The sequence below is a fragment of the Scyliorhinus canicula genome, chromosome 7 (assembly GCF_902713615.1).
Source record: "Scyliorhinus canicula chromosome 7, sScyCan1.1, whole genome shotgun sequence".
Taxonomy (NCBI): Eukaryota; Metazoa; Chordata; class Chondrichthyes; order Carcharhiniformes; family Scyliorhinidae; genus Scyliorhinus; species Scyliorhinus canicula.
In genome coordinates this window covers 192,043,320-192,063,389 of record NC_052152.1, presented here as the reverse complement: position 1 = coordinate 192,063,389, position 20,070 = coordinate 192,043,320, and the positions used below count along the sequence as shown (strand labels likewise).

The window sequence follows — 20,070 nt, the reverse complement described above, 5'->3', positions numbered from 1 at the left end:
CTGCTGGAATAGCTTGGCTTGGGCATGGCCAGCTCTGGAGCACACATCTTCAGTGCTATTACCAGAATATTGTCAGCGCTGACATTCTTTGCCATATCCAGTACCTTCAGACATTTCTTGATATCACGTGGAGTGCATCAGATTGGATGAAGACTGACATCTGTGATGCTGGGGACTTCTGGAGGAGGCCAAGATGGATCATCCACTCGGAACTTCTGGCTGAAGATTGTTGCAAATGTTTCAGCCTTACCTTTTGCACTGGTGCACTGGGTTCCTCCATCATTGAGAACGGGGATATTCGTGGAGCCTCCTCCTCCAGTCAGTTGTTCAATTGTCCATCACTATTCATGGCTGAATGTGGCAGAACTGCAGAGCTTGGATTTGATCCGTTGATTGTGGAATTGCCAAGCTCTGTCTATTACTTGCTGTTTATACTGTTGGCACACAAGTAGTCTTGTGTTGTAGCTTGACCAGGTTCACACCTCATTTTTCAATATACCTGGTTGCTCCTGGCATGCCCTCCTGCTCTCTTCATTGAACTAAGGTTGATCACCCAGCTTGGTGGTAATGGTAGAGTGGGGGAAATGCCGAGCCACGAGGTTGCAGATTGTGGTGGAGTACAATTCTGCTGCTGACGGCTCTCAGTGCTTCATGGATGTCCAGTGTTGAGTTGGTAGGTCTATTTGAAGTCTATCCTATTTAGCATGATGGTAGTGCCACACAACACAATGGAGGGTATCATCCATGTGAACATGAGACTTATTGTGTGGTGGCCTCTCCTACCAATACTGTCATGGATAGATGCATCTGCGGGCAGGCAGTTTGGTGAGGGCAAGGTCAAGTATGTTTGTCCCTCTTGTTGGTTCCCTATCACAGACCCAGTCTAGCAGCTACGTCCTTCAGGACCAGCCAGCTCAGCCTGTGGTATTACTGTTGAGCCACTACTGGTGATGGACATTGAAGTCCCCCACCCAGAGTACATTCTGCACCCTTTCCACCCTCCGTACTTCTTACAAATGATGTTCAACATAGAGTACTGATTCATTAGTTGAGGGTGTGGTGAAAAGTAACAATCTAAGTCAATATTTTCAGTCACAAATTAGTCCAGTATTTTAAATTCTGAATTATAAAGAGACACACTTACACAGATTTAGATTTGATTTGTTACTGGACCAAGGTAGAGTGAAAAGTATTGTCCAGACAGGTTGTTCTATACATGAAAACACATAGGACATACATAAATACACGATGTAAATACATTTGCACAGGCATCGGGTGAGCATACGGAGTGTAGTTCTACTCAGTAGAGAAGATGTGTGAAGAGATCAGGTCAGTGCATAAGAGGGCCATTTTGGAGTCTGGTAGCAGCGGGGGAGAAGCTGTTTTTGAACATCTTCGTGCACGTTCGCAGACTTTTGTATCTCCTGCACGATGGAAGAAGTTGGAAGAGAGAATAACCTGGGTGGGAGGTATCTTAGATTATACTGCCCGCTTTCCCAAGGTAGTGGGAGGTGCAGATGAATGGGAGGCAGGTTCGCGTGATGGACTGGGCTGTGCTCATGACTCTGTAGTTTCTTACGGTCTTGGGCTGAGCAGTTGCCATACCAGGCTGTGATGCAGCCAGATAGGATGCATTCTATGGTGAATCTATAAACATTGATAAAGAGTCAATGTGGACATGCCGAATTGGCTTCGGCAGGTAAAGTGCAGGCTGAAGGAACAAGGTGGCGCTGCAAGCAGCCACTTTGGTAGACCATTAAACAAAGGGGAATCCCAGAGTGCAGGTGTGCACCCACGTGGCATACACACAGGTGGCAGCCATATTGGGTGCCCCCTGGACAAAGGGAAACCCCAGAGTACAGGGGCCCAACCTCATGGTGAGAAAAGTGACCGTGGCCATTTTCGATGGCCCCCAAACAAAGGGAAACCCCGGAAGGAGAGAGGGAGAGGGAGAGAGACAGAAACTCCTCAGTCGGGTAACCACCTGGACTGTCAGGGGACTTGGTGGCCCAGTGAAAAGATCCAGAGACTACGCCCATTTGAGAAGTTTGAAAGCCGACAGTCTTCCTGCAAGCGACACACCCAAGGGAGAAGGACCAACTGGGGGTATGGAAGAGCTGGATGGGACAGACGTATCACTCATGTTATGGGACGAGGGCTAGGGAGGTAGCTATCCTGATTAGCAAGAGGACGGCGTTTACGGCAACAAGGACGGTTACAGACCCAGGGGACCAGTACGTCATGGTCAGCGGGGTCCTAGTCAGGGCACTGTAGTTCTGATAAACATAAATGCACCCAACTGGGACGACAGATTTCATGAAATGACCACATCGGAAATCCCAGACATCGGCACACACCGGCTGATCAGGGGGGGCAATTTCAACTGTGTATGAGACCCACAGACGGACAGATTGAGCCCCAGAAAGGGTAAAAAGACAGGCATGGCTAGGGAACTTGGAGCATTCATGCAGCAGATGGGGGCAGTAGACCCGTGGCAGTTTCTACACCCCGGTGGGAAGGAATTCACATTGTTTTCGCCGGTGCTCAAAGTATACACCTGTATTGACTTCTTTGCAGTTGCTTTTCCAGAAAGAGTAAGGGCAAAATACTTTGCGATAGTCATCTCTGACCACACTTCACATTACATGGATGTGAGGTTGGAGACGGGCAGTGCCAAGAGCCCCAATTGGAGGCTGACAAGGTCTTCTGCCAGAAAACATCACAGGCCATAAGCAAGTACACCACTAACAACCAGAACAGTCTCACCTTCCACGTGCTGGGAGGCACTGAAGCGGATGATTAGGGGAGTGATTAAAGCCTACAAGGCACAAAGAGATAGGGAAGAGAGGGTGGCCGGGGAACAACTGATCGACTCCATTCCAGAGGTCGACAGAAAGTACTCTGAGGCCCCGACCGTAGAACTGCTGGCGGAGGGGGAAAGGTGGCAAATGGACTTTGACCTGCTATCCAGTAGAAAGGCAGTGCACTAACTCTGCCAGTAACAGGGGACCTTCTACAAACACAGAGAAGGCTAGCCACCTACTGGCTCACCAGCTAAGTAAGCAGGCAGCCACGAGGGAGATAGTGCAATTGAGGCACAAGTGAAGGACAGCAGAGGCAGACTGATAGCCGAACCAAAAAAGGTCAAGCAAGCATTTGAGACCTTCTACAGAAGGCTGTACACATCCAACCCCTCCGACTGGGACGTGGGGATGAAAGGTTCCTCGATGGACTGGACATGCCAGTCGTGGGGGACGATAGGGGAGGGCAGCTGGAAGCACCAATAGGACAGGAAGAGATCATGGAGAGCATCAGCTCCATGCAGACGAGGAAGGCGTCACTACTATAAAATATTCGCAGTCAAATGGAAGTACTTCATTGAGGTACTGGAGCGGTTTGTGCTCGGAACAGGGTTCACCTTGTGAGTGAAACCCCTGCACAATGCCCCTAAGGCAAGCATACAGACCAACACCACCAGATCTGAATACTTCCAGCTGCACAGGGCCTACTGTCCCTACTCATGTTCGCCCTGGCAATCAAACTCCTGCCGATTGTCCTGCAGGACGCAAAAGACTGGAGGGGTGCCCGAAAAGGAGGCAGAGAGCTCAGAATTTCACTCTATGTGGATGATCTGCACCTCTGCGCCTCGGACCCACAGAATGACCTGAAAACAATCATGAAAACTCCTGAAAGAGTTTGGGGCCTTCTCGGGCTACAAACTCAACCTGAGCAAGAGCGAGGCATTTCCAGTAAACCCCAGCGGGGGAGGGACAGAGCTGGGAGGCATACGATTCAAACTAGCCCAAAGCAAATTCCGCTACCTGCGGATCCAGATACCCATGACTGGGCAAGGATCCACAAGTGGAATCTGACCAGTCTGGCGGAGGAAGTTAAAAAGGAGCTGCAGAGATGGGATGCAATCCTGCTTTCCCTGGCGGAGAGGATACAGATGATCAAGATGCACGTGCCGCCGAGGTTCCTCTTCCTGTTCAGATCCATACCGATCTTCATCCCCGAAGCCTTTTTCCAAGGGATGGACAAAATGATCATCGAAATGTCCTCCATAGCCCCCATTTGTGGCAACCATAAATTCCCACCAGCCATGCTCGACGCCACCTTCACAAAATGGAGATCAACGGCGGGACACTAGCGGTCAGGGACTTTTGCATAGGGGACAGGCATGCAAACCCGACAAAGAACTGGAGCTACCAACAGGACAGACCTCCGGCACCTTCAAATCAAACACTTTCTCTGCAAGGAGATAACGAGGTACCCTGGGGCCCCAAGGGACACTTTACTGGAGGAGCTACTAAACACAGACAGCAAGGAGAGGGGGAACTGTGGGGGCACCTACGGGCGACTACTGGAAAGGGCAAGGACACTACTGGGCGGAGCTAGGCAAAAATGGAAAGACAAACACGCGAAGGAAGTGGGTTGGGGGACTCTGGTGCAAAGCACTGAGTAGGGCCAACTCCCGCTCCTTCTGCACAAGGCTAAGCCTCATACAGTTAAAGTGGTGCACAGAGCACACTTAACCAGAACCCAAATGAACAGTTTCTTCCCGGAGGTGTGGGATAAATGCGAACGGTGCCAGGGAGCCCGGCAACAACGCCCACATGTTCTAGGCCTGCCCCAGACTTGTTGGGTTCTCAACAGCCTTCTTTGAGGCAATGTCCAAGGTTGTTGGGGTGAGAATGGAGACATGTCCAAGAATGGCAATCTACGGAGTATCAGACCAGCCAGAACTACATAGGGGAAAAGGGCGACTCCCTGGCTTTTGCTTCCTTAATCGCACGCTGGAAAATCCTGCTCAGCTGTAAATCAGCAACACCACCCACAGCTGCAGAATGGCTGTCAGACCTGTCAGAATCCACCTGGAGACTATCAAGTACACCATCCGAGGGTTGGACAAGTGCTTCAACAAAGCGTGGGGCTATTCCAAGACCTGCTCGAAGCAAACAGTGATTAGAAGGGGAGGGGGGGGGGGGGGGGGGGGGGGGGGGGGGAAGAGGAGGAGAGCAGATAAGAACAAAATATTTTAAATTTAAATAATCTTTATTGTCACAAGTAAGCTTACATTAACACTGCAATAAGGTTACTGTGAAAAGCCCCTAGTCGCCACATTCCGGCATCCGTTCTGGTACACGGAGGGAGAATTCTGAATGTCCAAATTACCTAACAAAACGTCTTTCAGGACGTGTGGGAGGAAACCGGAGCACTAGGCAGAAACCCACGCAGACACGGAGAGAGCGTGCAGACTCCGCACAGTGACCCAAGCCAGGAATCGAACCTGGAACCCTGGTGCTGTGATACCAGGAGAGGAGCAGAGGGGGAAGGGGAGGTGAGGAGGGAACCCAAGGAAGTCGCAAAAAAGAAACGGGGGGGGGGCACCCAAAGACAACAAGGACCGCAGAAGAGGGGAGCGGAGCACAATAATGTGACACCCAGGGCGAAAGGTGGTGCCAGGAAAGAACCAGACTACCAACCGGAGGCGGTGGCCGGAGAGGATATATGTAAAATTTGCAAATAAGCAACATTCCAATTTGTAAATATCGGGTGCACTATATGTTAAATTGTTATTTTGCAAAAACTGAAAAAATACCAATAAATAATGCCAATAAATGGAGTGCCAAAAGTGCCAATAAATGAAGTGGCAATTCTCTAAAATTATAGCAACTCATTTTTGGGTTGAGATGCCAAAAGGCATTTTGGGAATCTAGCTCAAACAAGCACTTGAAGATTTCTGCAGATTGCAAGTTATTGTGAGCCTACAGAAAAGGTCAGGAAGGGTGTGTCATGATCTTTACATGGGTATGTACAGAAGGGATTGATGGGTAATGGAAAGACCACAGGGGGCAGCACTGGCGTGTATAAAAGGGGGACGCAAGCAGCCCTCTTGTCTCTTTGGCTGATTAGACTGGGGAGAGCAGAGCCAGAGATTTAGCTCAGGGCTGCTAGTGTGGTCAGGCCTAGTTGTAGAGCATAGAAAAGTTGTAACCTTTCTACTCGTACAGTTCTTTAAAGTAAAAACTCACGCAGTTATTTAAGTTGTGTTGCTCAATAAACCTTCTGTAAAACTTATGGACGACTTTGAGCCTTCTTCCAAAGCCTCTACTGTAACTGAGCTGAGTGGCACAGATTACCTGCCTTTCAGGTAACAAAACAGGGTGATCTTGAATTTCTCCTGATATCGCCTCATTTGTCCCTTGCCTCTCGCAACCAATCTGCTCTATAAACAAAAATATCAACCTGGGTTAATATCGAGAAATGTGGATTTTCAGTCGACAGGAATGCTGAGCAAGAAACAGAATACAAAATTATGAGGACTTCTAAAGGAAAAGGATATTAAAAAGAGAAAACATTTTGAACGTACGGCAAATTTCGACCTGAGTGACTCAGTCATGTCTCTTCAGGTGAATCATGAAATGAACCTTGCAGATACTTGGGCTAGTTGCATGTTAGATTGAATTGAAACGCATGGTGTTGATTCCCAACCTAAACATAAACAAGCTGCTATGACTGAGGGATTCAGGTCAGCAAGATTCTAGATTCAAACCACAATCGACATTTTGTTTGTTTATCTCAGCGAGGTGCCGGTAGGGATGCAACAATTTGCCACAATGTCCCAGGTTAGGGAAAAGAAACAATTTGGTCCCTATTCCAAAATGTTACCTAGCCCATAATTTGGACATTCTGAATTCTCCCTCCGTGTACCCGAACAAGCGCCAGAATGTGGCTTTTCACAGTAACTTCATTGCAGTGTTAATGTAAGCCTACTTGTGACACTAATGAAAATTATCATTGCTTGTGGGTGTCACTGGCAGTGTTAGCAGCTACTGGCCTCGAGAAGGTGCTGGTGCTTGAACGTTGCAGTCCATATGTTATACCCAGTGTTTTTAGGCAGGGAGTTCCAGAATTTTTATCCAGCAACAATGGTGGAAAGGCAAAATATTTTCAAGTCAGGATGGAGTGCGTCTTTTAGACAGAGGACGTTGGGTTTTTGTTTAAAGTGCTCTCAGAGAAGCCTTGGTGAGGTGAAGTGCATCTTGCAGATACTTCTGCAGCCCCAGTGAGCAGGTAATGGGGAGTGAACATTAAGATGGTGGATTGAGCACATTAACTGCTTTGTCAAGCTTCCAGAGCATTGTTGCAGCGGCACTCATCCAGACAAGTGGGAAGTAGTCCAACACAGTCCTGACATGTCTTGTATATGGTAAAAGGGCTTTTGTGAATCAGGAGGTGCCAAGAAATACCCCCAGGGCATTCAACCTGTTCTTGTAAACACAGCATTTATGTGGCTCATCCAATTACATTTCTAGTCAACGCTGACCCCAGGATATTGATGGCATGGAAATTCAGTGTTGGTACTGCAAAGGGAAGGTGGTGAGATTCTGTCTTGTTGAAAATGGTTACGGCCTGGCACTTGTGTGGCGCAAAAGTTACATACCACACATGAAAAATGAAAACATGAAATGAAAAATCGCTTATTGTCACGAGTAGGCTTCAATGAAGTTACTGTGAAAAGCCCCTAGTCGCCACATTCCAGCGCCTGTTCGGAGAGGCTGGCACGGGAATTGAACCATGCTGCTGGCCTGCCTTGGTCTGCTTTAAAGCCAGCGATTTAGCCCAGTGTGCTAAACCAGCCCCTACATCAGCCAAGCCTGAATGTTGTCCAGGTCTTGCTGCACACAGGTACATACTGCTTCATTAATAGAGTCACCACGAACGGTACTGAAGATTGGTGATTATCAGCAAGCATCACACTTCTGACCACACGATGAAAGAAAGGTCTTTAATTAAGCATCTGAAGATGGGATTCGCCGAGGGCATGCACCCTTGCAGCAAGGTCCTGGGCTGTGATTGGTCTCCAACAACCATCTTGCTTTACGCCAGGCAAGACTCCAACCAGTGGAGTGCAACGTCTGCCCTTCCTTCGCTTCCTACCCCCACCTGGTTTGCATGGACTTCAATTTTATTCAGATCCTCTATGCTACACTCAATCAAATGACTCGATGGGCCAAATGGCCTCCGTCTGCACTGTAAATTCTATGTAAATGCTGCACTGATGAATCTCACCTGAACTCTGAAATTCAGCACCTTTGACCTGTTTGAACCAAGGCTGTAGAGTCATGGTCCTGGCCTAACCTAAGCGAAGCGTTGGCGAGATCATCAGGAGACCGGACTACAACCCAGCACAGAATTACAAGAATATGATAATAGTGGGGAGCACCATATGGGGGTGTGGGGAGGGTAATGAAGAGAAAGTAGAGGGGATCAAAGGCTATTTTTGTACACCTCCTAGTTGATCACCATTTTGGCAATTGCATTAAATCCCAGCTTGATACAGTTTCCAATCGAAACAAAACTTTACCATGTACAAATGTAAAAAGTAAGTTTGTATCCTAATTTAGATCAACTTCAGTAGAAAGTCCTACGTATTCGAAGAAATGCTCTTGCAAAATATTTCAGACAGTAGCTGAGCAAGAGATAATGATAAAGATGAGCCCCTGGAATGGGATTTTGAAATATATCCAAATATAGTGCATTCCTAGTTATGTGAAGCTTTGGTAATTTAAACTAATTATGCTGAGAGTACTACACTGATGAGAAACAATGCATTGGAGGATAAAGCACTTTGCTCATAGGCACATGAAGGGTTCTATGTACTTGTATAAAGCTGTTTTTTAAAAATTAGACAAAGTAAACCCTGTATTTTTCAATCACAACCCCCCCCCCCCCCCCTCCCGGCCTTTCTCCTTGATAAATGAAAGTGAGTATGCAGCAAAGTCATTTCAAGAACTCCATATAACCCCACTGCAGGAAAAGAGCATTTTAGCTCTTGCCAACTACTTTGCATTCTACATAGCTCTATTTGACGAAGGTCAAAAGTTTAGGAGTTTTTCAGAAACTAAAACAGCCAATCAAGAGAACAACACAAAGCTGCATACACTTTGACCTATCCAAAAGGATTTTTTTTTTGTGTGTGGCTGTAGGCATGATCTACAATTGATTTAACATGCTGAGAGTATATGCATAAAATCCACGAGGCAAATGGGGTGGCAACTAACTTCGGCACATAAATAATTCACAAGCTCCTCAGATTAGGAAAAAATGATGTAGTTAAAGCATCTACATAATAATGAAGACAAACAAATTGAAACAAATATGTTGTGTTTCAAACACAAGTTAAAAAGCCCAGTTTTCTCCCTATGCATGTAGGGATGTTTCTCAATGTCCTACAAGTTAGTTACTAAAAAGAATGGTGTGTAATTGACAAAGACTGTTTGTCCTGTACGAGGATTTGTGGCAAATCTACACTACTGAACGGCTAAAATAACAAAAAAAAAACTGACAATTTCAGCACTTAAAACTTAATAAGCACACCTTTTTAAAAAGATCCAGATATTGAGAGAGGGTCAAGAACGGATTTTTTTGAGAATCCATCCCGATATTCATCCAAGCCCTGTTAATGTCTACTCTAACTCTATGGATGACGGTTCACTTCAGTTTTTAAAGCATTTACGAGCAAAGAGATGGAGATACGTTCCATTAATTAATGGGATATTTTTAAACTAGGAATTATATTGATTACACGATAGGGGGAAGATTGTATACACTAGCTGGGAAGTCAATGACATGGTTCATCTATTTAAAAAGGAGTTAATAAATGATGAAAATATTGGAATGAAACCTCTATGCAGAAAGTTATTCATAGATTCATAAACCCATTATTTTAAAGGAGGAGCTGTTATAGTACAGAGAATCCATAAGGGGATAGTGTACCTCCATTAAGATCCAGTCGGTGTGAACTGTAGGGACGTTGTTCCATAAATTAAATCAGAATCCCACCTAAATGCACTAACAACTCCCGATCGTTAGGCGAAGAGCACAGCCAATAACCTACACCCTTACCCTCTCCCGGCTCACAATGCATGCTTCACCCCAATGCATGCTTCACCCGATGCCAGTGTCTATGTACTTACATTGTGTACCTTGTGTTGCCCTATAATGCATTTTCTTTTTATTTTATTTTCATGCACTAAATGATCTCGCAGAAAAATGCTTTTCACTGTATCCCGGTACACATGATAATAAACAAATCCAATCAAAATTCAAAACTTTTCCAGCCCTCTTCTACCACACAAATCACCCTCAGAGCAAAGTTTCACACATTGGATCCTGATTTAGATATTTAATGACTTGGGCTCAAAAGAGCAATGTAACTTTGGGACTTGGCAATAGTATTTCAGAGAAAAAAGTTGTTAATACTGACTGCCATTTGATAGGTTTACACCAAGTAGTGGAGTAAAAATCATAGTCATGGAATCTTAGAGTACAAGAGGGTGTAATTTGGCTCTCCAGTCACTCAACTAGTCCCACAGTCCCATTCTTTGCCATTAGTCCTGCAAATATCTCCTTTTCAAGTCAATGCAAATCGCTTTTGAAAGTTATCAAACCTTGGGCAGTGCATATCAGATCACAACCACTTACTGTGTAAGAACATGTTCCTTTATGTTGCCTCTTGTTCTTTCAATATCCCTCTAATCTATATCCTCTGATTACTGGCCCTGCATGACTGGATTCTTGTTCATTAACAATATCAAAATGCATTACAACAAATATCTGATACCTCTCAGTTGCCTCTGTTCTAAGGAGACAACTGTAATCTCTCCATATGACTTACCCTCGTAGTATTTGTGAAAATATCTCCTGCACAACCTCAAATCTATCTTTTTATTGGTATTTCCCATATTTATAAACAATTGTGTATACATCACATCTTTTATACCCGCGTTAATTTACTTTATTGTACAGAAGGTGTATCCTTCCCTTATTTGGCCCGATATACATTTTGCCATTCTTTGGATCGGTCCATGGTGTCTGCCCCCCCCCCCCCCCCCCCCCCCGCGGGGGCTTCTGTTGTGCTTTGCTTTTTATGTTGAGGGGGGTGTTTAACAGGCCCCCCCCCCCCTTTCTGTGGCTTTCCCATCTTACTTTCACCCCCCCGGATTGTGCAGTTGGTTCCTCATCTATTTTCTTTTTTTATTCTTCGCTTGCTCCTCGTTGTTGGCCTCAAAGTTTTGGAACAGGCTGACGAACTGCCCCCAGATATCTCAGAAACCTTCCTCCGATCCTCTGATCTTCTCCAGGTGGAGAAATTCGACAAGGTCAGCGAGCCAGTCTGCAGCTGTGGTTGGTGCTGCTGATTGCCAGACGAGCGGGATTCTTTAGCATGTGGTTACGGAAGCGAAAGAAAGGGCCTTGGCCCCCTTCCCCATGTGTAGTTCTGGCTACTCTGATACCCCAAAGATTGCCACTATCGGGCATGGCATTACCCTCACAACCTTGGAGAAGGCTGTCCAGAACCTAGCAAGTTTGGGACAAGCCTAGAACATGTGGGTGCGGTTGGTCAGGCCCCTCTAGCACCGATCATATTTGTATCCTCGAAGACATCTTGACACCCTTCCTCAAGTGTGGTGCCCACAACTGAACACAATAACTAGTTTTATGGTGGTTTAACATGACTTTCCTGTATTCGTACTCGTTGCCTCTATTAATAAAACCAAAGATTCCCATGTGTACTGAATAACAAAACAACTTTCTCAACTTTTCTTGCTACCTTTGAAGATTTGTGCATGCTAATTTGAAAAAGAACAGTAGAAGGAATAAAGAGATAGACATATGAGGAGAAGCAAGGAAGAGGGATTTACCTTGCATTGCTCTAGTGAAGAATTGCACAAGAATAATTAATAAATTCTGTGATGCAAAGTTATATAGTTCTTCAATGCTGCAAACTTTTATAGTTCTTCAATGGAGAGGAAAGGCTTTCCCAATGTTAAATGATTTCTGTTATAAGAGATTTCATTTTCTAGGAGCCATATTCTTAAATTATTGTCTCAACTGCAATTCCTGATTCATAACGCTACAACAGCAGCATACCAGTTTTGCTGATAGATTAAGCAAGCACGAAATAAAGCAGCTTGGAGTACACAAAGAAATGATTGCAAACAGCGAAGTGGAACAAACCATCAGATTGAATTCATAGGGACTTGCCGGGCAAAACAAGCTGCAGAAATAAAAAAGGAAAAATAGACTGAAAGCCAAAATGATCAGAGCAAGAAGAACAGAATAAAAGAAAAAACAAGAAGCATGAGGATGGAGAAAGCAAACAACTTCAGAATTTGCAATTTAGCTTTACAATTTTTAGATATATAGTTCATCAGCACGAGTAATTTCTTTTTTTTTTAAATAAACAATTTTAATGAGGTATTTTTGGCATTACAAACAACAATATAAACGCAATGTACAAAGAACAAGAAAATTAGTGCAATCGCTGAGCATAAGTCACCTCTATAAATGGTCAATCATCTTTCTTTTATGACAGCTGATTCACATTGTTGTATATCTACAGTAATATGGCAAGTTGGATTCAAAATGGGCTCAGTAATAGGAGACAAAAGAGTTTGGTGGGAGAAGGCTGTTTGTGTGACTGGAGATTGGTGTCCAATGGGGATCACAGGGATCAGTTTGGAAGGTGTAACACAACAAGGGAGAACTCAATGAGTGGCAGGCACAAAGAAGCTCAGAGGAGCATGGGGATGTTGGGGTGCTTGCTTGTGGAACCCTGTCTCCAAAAGACTTTTAGGGCATAGGTTTCGACTTCGAGCTCGACCGGGCACAAATTGTGCTTGAAATTGCACTGGTTGTTTACAGTCCAAGTTTATTAATGTAAAATTTTGTAAGAATTACTGCAATCAGCATAATAGAACCTGGTTTTCCTTCTCTGCATTAAAAATATTTACTGATTGGAGGGGAAACCTGGTGCAATTTTATTCATAATACAGTTGAATATGGAATTATCACAAAAGTTAAGGTTTCTTTTAAATGAGTGCAAATGAGTGCTTTAGTCCTCCAACCATACAAACTGGATTTTAAAATCATTGAAAAAAAAGCTTGAAAAATTAATACTAAACTATTTACTTATTTGGCTGGTAAACAATAGCCAGTTTCTTACTAGATTAAACATTCAAAAGGTAAAAAATTAAAATGTGCCTATTATGCCTGTGCATAAAAACTACAACAATTTGAGAATCCTTCTCAAATGTTTCCCCAATCAATAGCAACTTTCCAGTCTCATTATTTCTATCTGGCTGTCATGCCCAGTTTTGTGAGCAGGGCTGGCTTCTAGGCAAATGTTAACTGTCACAGAAACGTAACTCAACTCAACAAAAAAAAACTTGCATTTAAAACTCCCCAAGTGGCCAACTTCACCCGGATAAAACTAATATAAACTCTACCCATGCATTTTTTTTAATTACACATTCTCCATCGTGTTTACAATTCTCTATGACAGGAAGAAGGCATGCGGTGTGGAAACCTTCGCAAGATATTCAATACCAGCACCTGGTATATCAGACACATTACGCCGTCTATAGTTCCATATAGGTCTATAGGTACACCGACAACGGAGAGAGGGAGGTTTTGAGCGAGATCAAGTCAGAGTGAACGTGTGAACCAAAGGCCAGAAGAGGCAGGGCGACAACGAGCCAAAAGCTGGGCCGAACCAAAGGTGCAAGCGGCAGAGGTTTGTAGTAGTAGCTTCCACCGCAGCGCGGAAACCTCGAACGTTGGGTCACAGAGCGACGTGGCGGCAAGGCACCGGCGCGAGGCTACGAGGTCACAGGCGCACGCTCGGCCAGACAAATTGCTCGGATGAAGCACCGACGACGACTCAGCAGGAGCGTGTGTACGTACGAAGGTGTGGAGGAGAGCAAGCTCCAGCACAACAACAACACACCACACGCATACACACGAAGCTGCAGGGTCCATCAGGCAAAATGTAGCGGAATGCGTGCATGCATCATCCAGCGAACCACAAATCACTGGGACAGCCTTTATGGCCAGTACATCTTCAGATTCAGCCCAGGTTGTGTAAGCCAGGAGCTGTTCCTAGATGCAAGGTTGATAGATTTCTAGATAACTAGATAACATCAAGGAATAGAGGGAGAGCGTAGGAAGATGACATTGAGAAGGTTGGCCATCATCTAATTAAATGGCGAGGCAGGCTCAAAGGGCTGAAAGGCGTACTCCTATGTTCTGATTTCTATCGTCACTTAGAAAAAGTAGTCACTCTCCATAAAAGATAGCCAGGCAATATATCATACAAGAATTTGTCCACCAAGCAACAATTCAAAGGTAATTAATTGGTGAACACGATCATGGTGGTAAAGCTGCCAAGACCCTCGAGACACACCGGCTCGGAGTCGCCGGTCGGTGCTGCGCGTGTCCCAAAGGGATGCAAGGCACAATATAAACTCAAAATGCTTTTTTGAATATCCTGATTTCAAGTTATTGGTCAGTTCATGAAAACAATCGAGAGGCATTACGATTGTGTTTTCATTAATTTAAGCTGTTCTACTATAAATAGGGTCAATTGTGTTATGTTTTTGTAGAGGAAAAATGGAAACAATTATACAGAACATCCAATCTTCATTTCATATCTGAAATTAACACTTGTAAAGATTGAAGATTTAAAAGCACAATCTCATTTAAAAGTTACTACATTGTTATTATACATGCTTTAAGCTCTGTGCATTACTTCAACAATAACCATTTATACACAAGAGTTGGGAGTTTTTAAAACAAAAAAAGTTCAGAATTATTTTAGAAAGCAATTTAAACTGCAGCACTTATTGATAATCAAAACAGAAAATGTCAAAATGAAAGCTGGTCAAAAGATAAGTGAACATTTCAAGTATGGTCCTTCAAGGCATTACCTGAATTATCAAGTCTTTCCCAATCAGCACTGATCTACTACATACTTTTCTTCTTATTTCAGATGTCCAAAAGTCAGTTTGCTTTCTATATCTGTACTATGTTCACTAAATATCAGTGCAATGCAAGCACATTATAAACTATAATACTTGTGTTACAAAGCAAAAGGGACAAGCACAAGCAATTATAATTTTTTTAATGTAGAACAATTATCTGGCAGTGAGTACAAGGCTGGAGTTCAATCAAATAGCTTGGAGAACAACAGAAACCTGGAGTTTTACTTAACTGCCTTCCAAACATCACTTAAACCACAAGAACAATCTTTAACTCATTACCACTTATTAGTTGCTTGCAAGATTATTACCTGTCATTTTGGGGGGGGGGGGTCCAAAATAGCCTGATCAAAATATACATGAGACTAAGATGACATTAAGTAGAATATATAGAATAATTGATTGCAACAGCATTCAATTTCTCTTCAGTTGTGCATGGAGGGCTTTTTAGGGGAGGGTAGCAGGGAAAATACAAAGGGAACAACTACCAGAAAGCAGCACGGAGCTGTACGCAAAGCAACTCTACCACCCAACCAAATAAACAATCCAACGAAGAAGTTATTTCAATGGATAATCTTGAGCGTACTCATTAGTGCCAACTCAGATCAAGAATGTATACTATTAGATGGTGAGGAACAAGTAAAATAAGCATTGCTTCAAACCTAAACAAAGTACTGAAGTACAAAGTGGCTTGAATGAAGATATTAAACTTCAGTCTCATATTTACAATATACTAGTGTAATTGCAATAATGAGAACAATTTAAGTAGTTACAATGCTGCTGAAATTACTTTGAAGGCAGACAATTCATTTCTGGTATAATCATTCAGAATACATTTGTGGGGCACTTCCGGTGACAACAATATGCTCAGCAGTCACACGTCAGGTGGCTCTCCTCCCGTGGACCCGTCAAATAGTCACTTTTCAACGAAGGCCGGGTCCAACCGGATCCGATTGTGGCACTGGAGAAAGAGGTGGCGAGGTTGGTCGCAACACAAGATAGTCTGCAGGGATCAGTATAGGATCAGGAGAACCGCTCAAGGTGGCACAAATCTGCAGATTCTAGGCCTACCAGAGGGGATCAAAGGCAGGGACCCCATGGTATATGTGGCCGAGATGCTGGGAATCTGGTGGGAAGAGAAACTTTCCCCAACCCACCAGAAATAGACAGGGCACACCAGCTGCTGCGCCCGAAACCCAAAGCTAGGGAACAACCGAGGGTAGTAATATCCAAACTGTACCGGTACCAGGACCGGGAAAGAATCCAGCGTTGGGCCAGGCAGTCCAAGAACTGTAGCTGGGAAGGGCATACAATAAGGATATATCAGGATATTGGGGCTGACCTGGCCAGGAAACAGGCAGAGTTCAACAGGGCAAGATCAGCTTTTGTGTGCTGTACCCAGCAAGCTCTCTGGGTCATATACCAAGGCAAAGAACACTTCTTTACAGCCCCTGCCGGGGCACACAGGTTTGTCGTGGAATGTGGGCTGGAGCAGCGACAGCAGGGAAAGCAATAAGGGGCCCTGGCAAGGAACAACAGCACGTCGACGAACTGACGAAGGGGTGGGGTAAAGAGACGAAACACCTCTCTCCAGGGTCCCGGAGGGTAGAGGGGTCAATTATTCAGGGGCATAGATTTAAGGTGCGAGGGGCAGCAATTAGAGAAGATATAAGAGGCAAGTTTTTGTTTTTTTTAAAACCAGAGGGCAGTGGGTGCCTGGAATTCGCTGTCAGAGGAGGTGGTGGAAGCAGGGACAATAGTGACATTTAAGGGGCATCTTGACAAATACATGAATAGGATGGGAATAGAGGGATACAGACCCCAGAAGTAGAGAAGATTTTAGTTTAGATGAGCAGCATGGTCGGCGCAGGCTTGGAGGGCGTAAGGGCCTGTTCCTGTGCTGTACTTTTCTTCGTTTCTCCCCTCCGCCCTCCCCCCACCCCACCAAACACACCCTGGGCACAGTAAGGGCAGCACAGTAGCACAGCGAGTAGCACTGTTGCTTCACAGCTTCAGAATCCTAGGTGTGTATCCCGGCTTGGGTCACTGTGTGGAGTCCCGAAAGACATGCTTGTTAGGGGAATTGGATATTCTGAATTCTCCCTCCGTGTACCCAAGCAGGCGCCGGAAAGTGACAACTAGGGGATTTTCACAGTAACTTCATTGCAGTGTTAATGTAAGCCTACTTGTGACAATAAAGGTTAGAGAAAAACAAAATAGAGATTTTAACTGTGTACAGGAACCACAGACTGACTGGTGAAACCCCAAAACAGGGAAGACCCCAAACATGACGAAGAAACCCGGTCGGTTTATGGAGCAAATGGGGGCGGTGGACCCTTGGGCGTTCACCCATCCAGAGGAGAAAGAGTTCTTCTTCTCCCCAGTGCACAACGTATATACCAGGATTGACTTCTTTCTGGTGGCAAAAGCGGTACTTCCAGGGTTGGTCAAAAACAGAATACTCAATCGTAATGTCTGACCACACTCCACATTACATGGTTGCGAGTTTGGACACAGGCAGGGCCCAACGTCCCGCATGGAGGGTGGACACTGCCCTACTAGCCGACATGTTTTTCAACGAAATGGTATAGCAGGCTATAGCAGAGAATACGGAAAACAATTAAAAAGGGGAGGTCTCACCCTCCACGTTCTGGGAGGCGCTAAAGGCCATGATCAGAGGAGAAGTTCTTGCCTTCAAAGCGCGAAAAGACAGGGAGGAAAGGGTGGCTAGGCAGCAGTTGCTAAATACTCAGTGGCCCTGACTGTAGAGCTCCTGGTGGAGAGGAAAAAGCTACAAATGGACTTTGACCTGCTCTCCACGAGGAAAGCAGTGCACCAACTCCGCCAGGCACGGGGGACCCTTTACGAACATGGAAACAAAGTCAGCCGCCTGCTGGCACACCAGCTGAGAAAGCAGGCAGCCACTAGAGAGATCGCGCAAATTAGAGACAACAAAGGAACACTGGAAACAGACCCAGAAAAAGTCAACAAATCCTTCGAGGCCTATACACCTCAGGAGCCCCCAACAGGGGACTCGGGGTTGAAATGGTTCCTCGACAGACTGGACATGTCAGTTGTGGGGAAGGGCAGTAAACGGGGCTTGGAAGCACCACTAGAACTGGGAAAGATCATGGAGAGTATAGCTCCATGAAGGCGGGAAAGGCGCCAGGACCAGACGGGTTCGCGGTGGACTTCTACAAGAAATTTGCGACAGCACTGGCCTCGCACCTGCGGGAGATGTTCACAGACTCTTTGGCTCGGGGCACAGTGCCACCTCACGAGCACAGGCCTCAATCTCGCTAATACCCAAGAAAGACAAAAGACCCAACGGAATGCAGGTCATACAGACCCATCTCATTACTAAACGTAGACTCCAAAATATTGGCCAAGATCCGAGCCAAAAGGCTGGAGAACTGCGTTCCAGAGGTGGTCGCAGAGGACCAGACAGGCTTTGTAAAAGGTAGACAGCTAACATCAAACGCCTACTAAACGTGATCAATACCCCTTCTGGGGAGAGAACACCAGAGGTGATCGTCTCCCTGGATGCAGAACGAAGTGCAGCACTAGGAGGTCTGCCATTTAAACAAGCCCAATACAAAGTCCACTACCTGGGAATCCAAATCGCTCATGACTGGCAGGTGTTCACAAGTGGAACCTTGCCAATCTGACAGAGGAAGTCAAAAAGGACCTTCAAAGATGTAACACTCCCACTCTCCCTCGCAGGGAGAGTGCAGACAAGCAAAATGAACGTGCTGCCCAGGTAGCACTTCTTACTTCAATCTATGCTGGTTTAGCACACTGAGCTAAATCGCTGGCTTTTAAAAGCAGACCAAGCAGGCCAGCAGCACGGTTCGATTCCCGTACCAGCCTCCCCAGATAGGCGCCAGAATGTGGCGACTAGGGACTTTTCAAGGTAACTTCATTGAAGCCTACTCGTGACAATAAGCGATTTTCATTTCATTTCTATATCCCCAAAGGCCTTTTTCTAACTCACACGTCAACAACTCGGCCTGACCGAAATGTCCGACAAAGCCCCCATCTGCAACAGCCATAGGTTCATGCCAGCCCTCACTGATGCCACCTTTAAAAGCTGGAGACAGGATGGGGGAAAAACGGAGAGTCAGGGACCTATACACCAACAGCAGGGTCGCAACACTCGGCAAACTGACAGATTCCAACTAGTTATGGGCAACAAACTCATATCTGCAGTTGAAAAACGTCCTACGGAAGGAGACAAGGACGTACCCACAACTACCGCAACTGACACTACTAGAGGAATTACTGGACACAAACATTCCAGGTAGAGGAAAATGTAGCGACATGTATGAACGATTGGAAGAGAGGGTTGACACTGTACTGGGCACAATGAGGAAGAAATGGGAGGAAGACCTGGGGCCTGAAATAGGGTGGGGACTCTGGAGCCAAGCACTACATAGGGTCAACTCCACCTCCATGGGCAGAAAGGTGGCGCAGTGGTTAGCATTGCTACCTTATGGCATCGAGGTCCTATGTTTGATCCCGGCTCCGGGACATTGTCCATGTGGAATTTGCACACTCTCCCCGTGTTTCACCCCCACAACCCAAAAGATGTGCAGGGTGGGTGGACTGGCCCCTTAATTGGAAAAAATGAATTGGGTACTCAAATTTTTTTATTTTTTTTTTAAACTCACTGCCACATGCGCAAGAGTCAACCTAACGCAACTAAAGGTGGTACGTAGAGCCCACTTAACAAGATCCCGAATGAGTAGGCTCTTCCCGGAGGTGGAGGACAGATGAGAACAGTGTCAAGGGGGCTTGGCCACATGTTCTGGTCTTGCCCCAGACTTGCTGGACAGCCTTCTTCGAGGTGATGTCCAAAGCAGTGACCGAACGTGGCAGTCTTTGGGGTATCAGACCAGCCAGAACTCTTCATGCCTCCCTGATCGCCCGCCGTAGAATCCTGCTCGGCTGGCGGTCAGCAGCACCACCTAAGGTTACAGACTGGCTCTCCGATCTATCGGAATTTCTCCAAATGAAGAAATACAAATTCGCCATCCGGGAGTCGGAGGATGGCTTCCTCAGAAATTGGGGACCCAACTGTTCCAGGTCCTGCATGTAGCCAATGAACAGACAAATAAATAAGCAAGTAGCCAAGAGCCAGGGGGAAGTAGCCAAGACATGAGAAAAGAGGGGGAAAGAGGGGGAAACAGTGCAAGAGGGGGTAGCAAAACACAGCTGAAAAGAAAGGGGAGCTGCAGAGGGG

General features: G+C 45.5%; 1 protein-coding gene across 8 annotated transcripts in view; it reads right to left on the bottom strand.

Moving 5' to 3' along the window:
- The window catches only part of LOC119969648 (nuclear receptor coactivator 3-like), a 289,402-nt gene that overhangs the window by 175,270 nt on the left and 94,062 nt on the right, over positions 1–20,070 (bottom strand). The window lies entirely within an intron of this gene.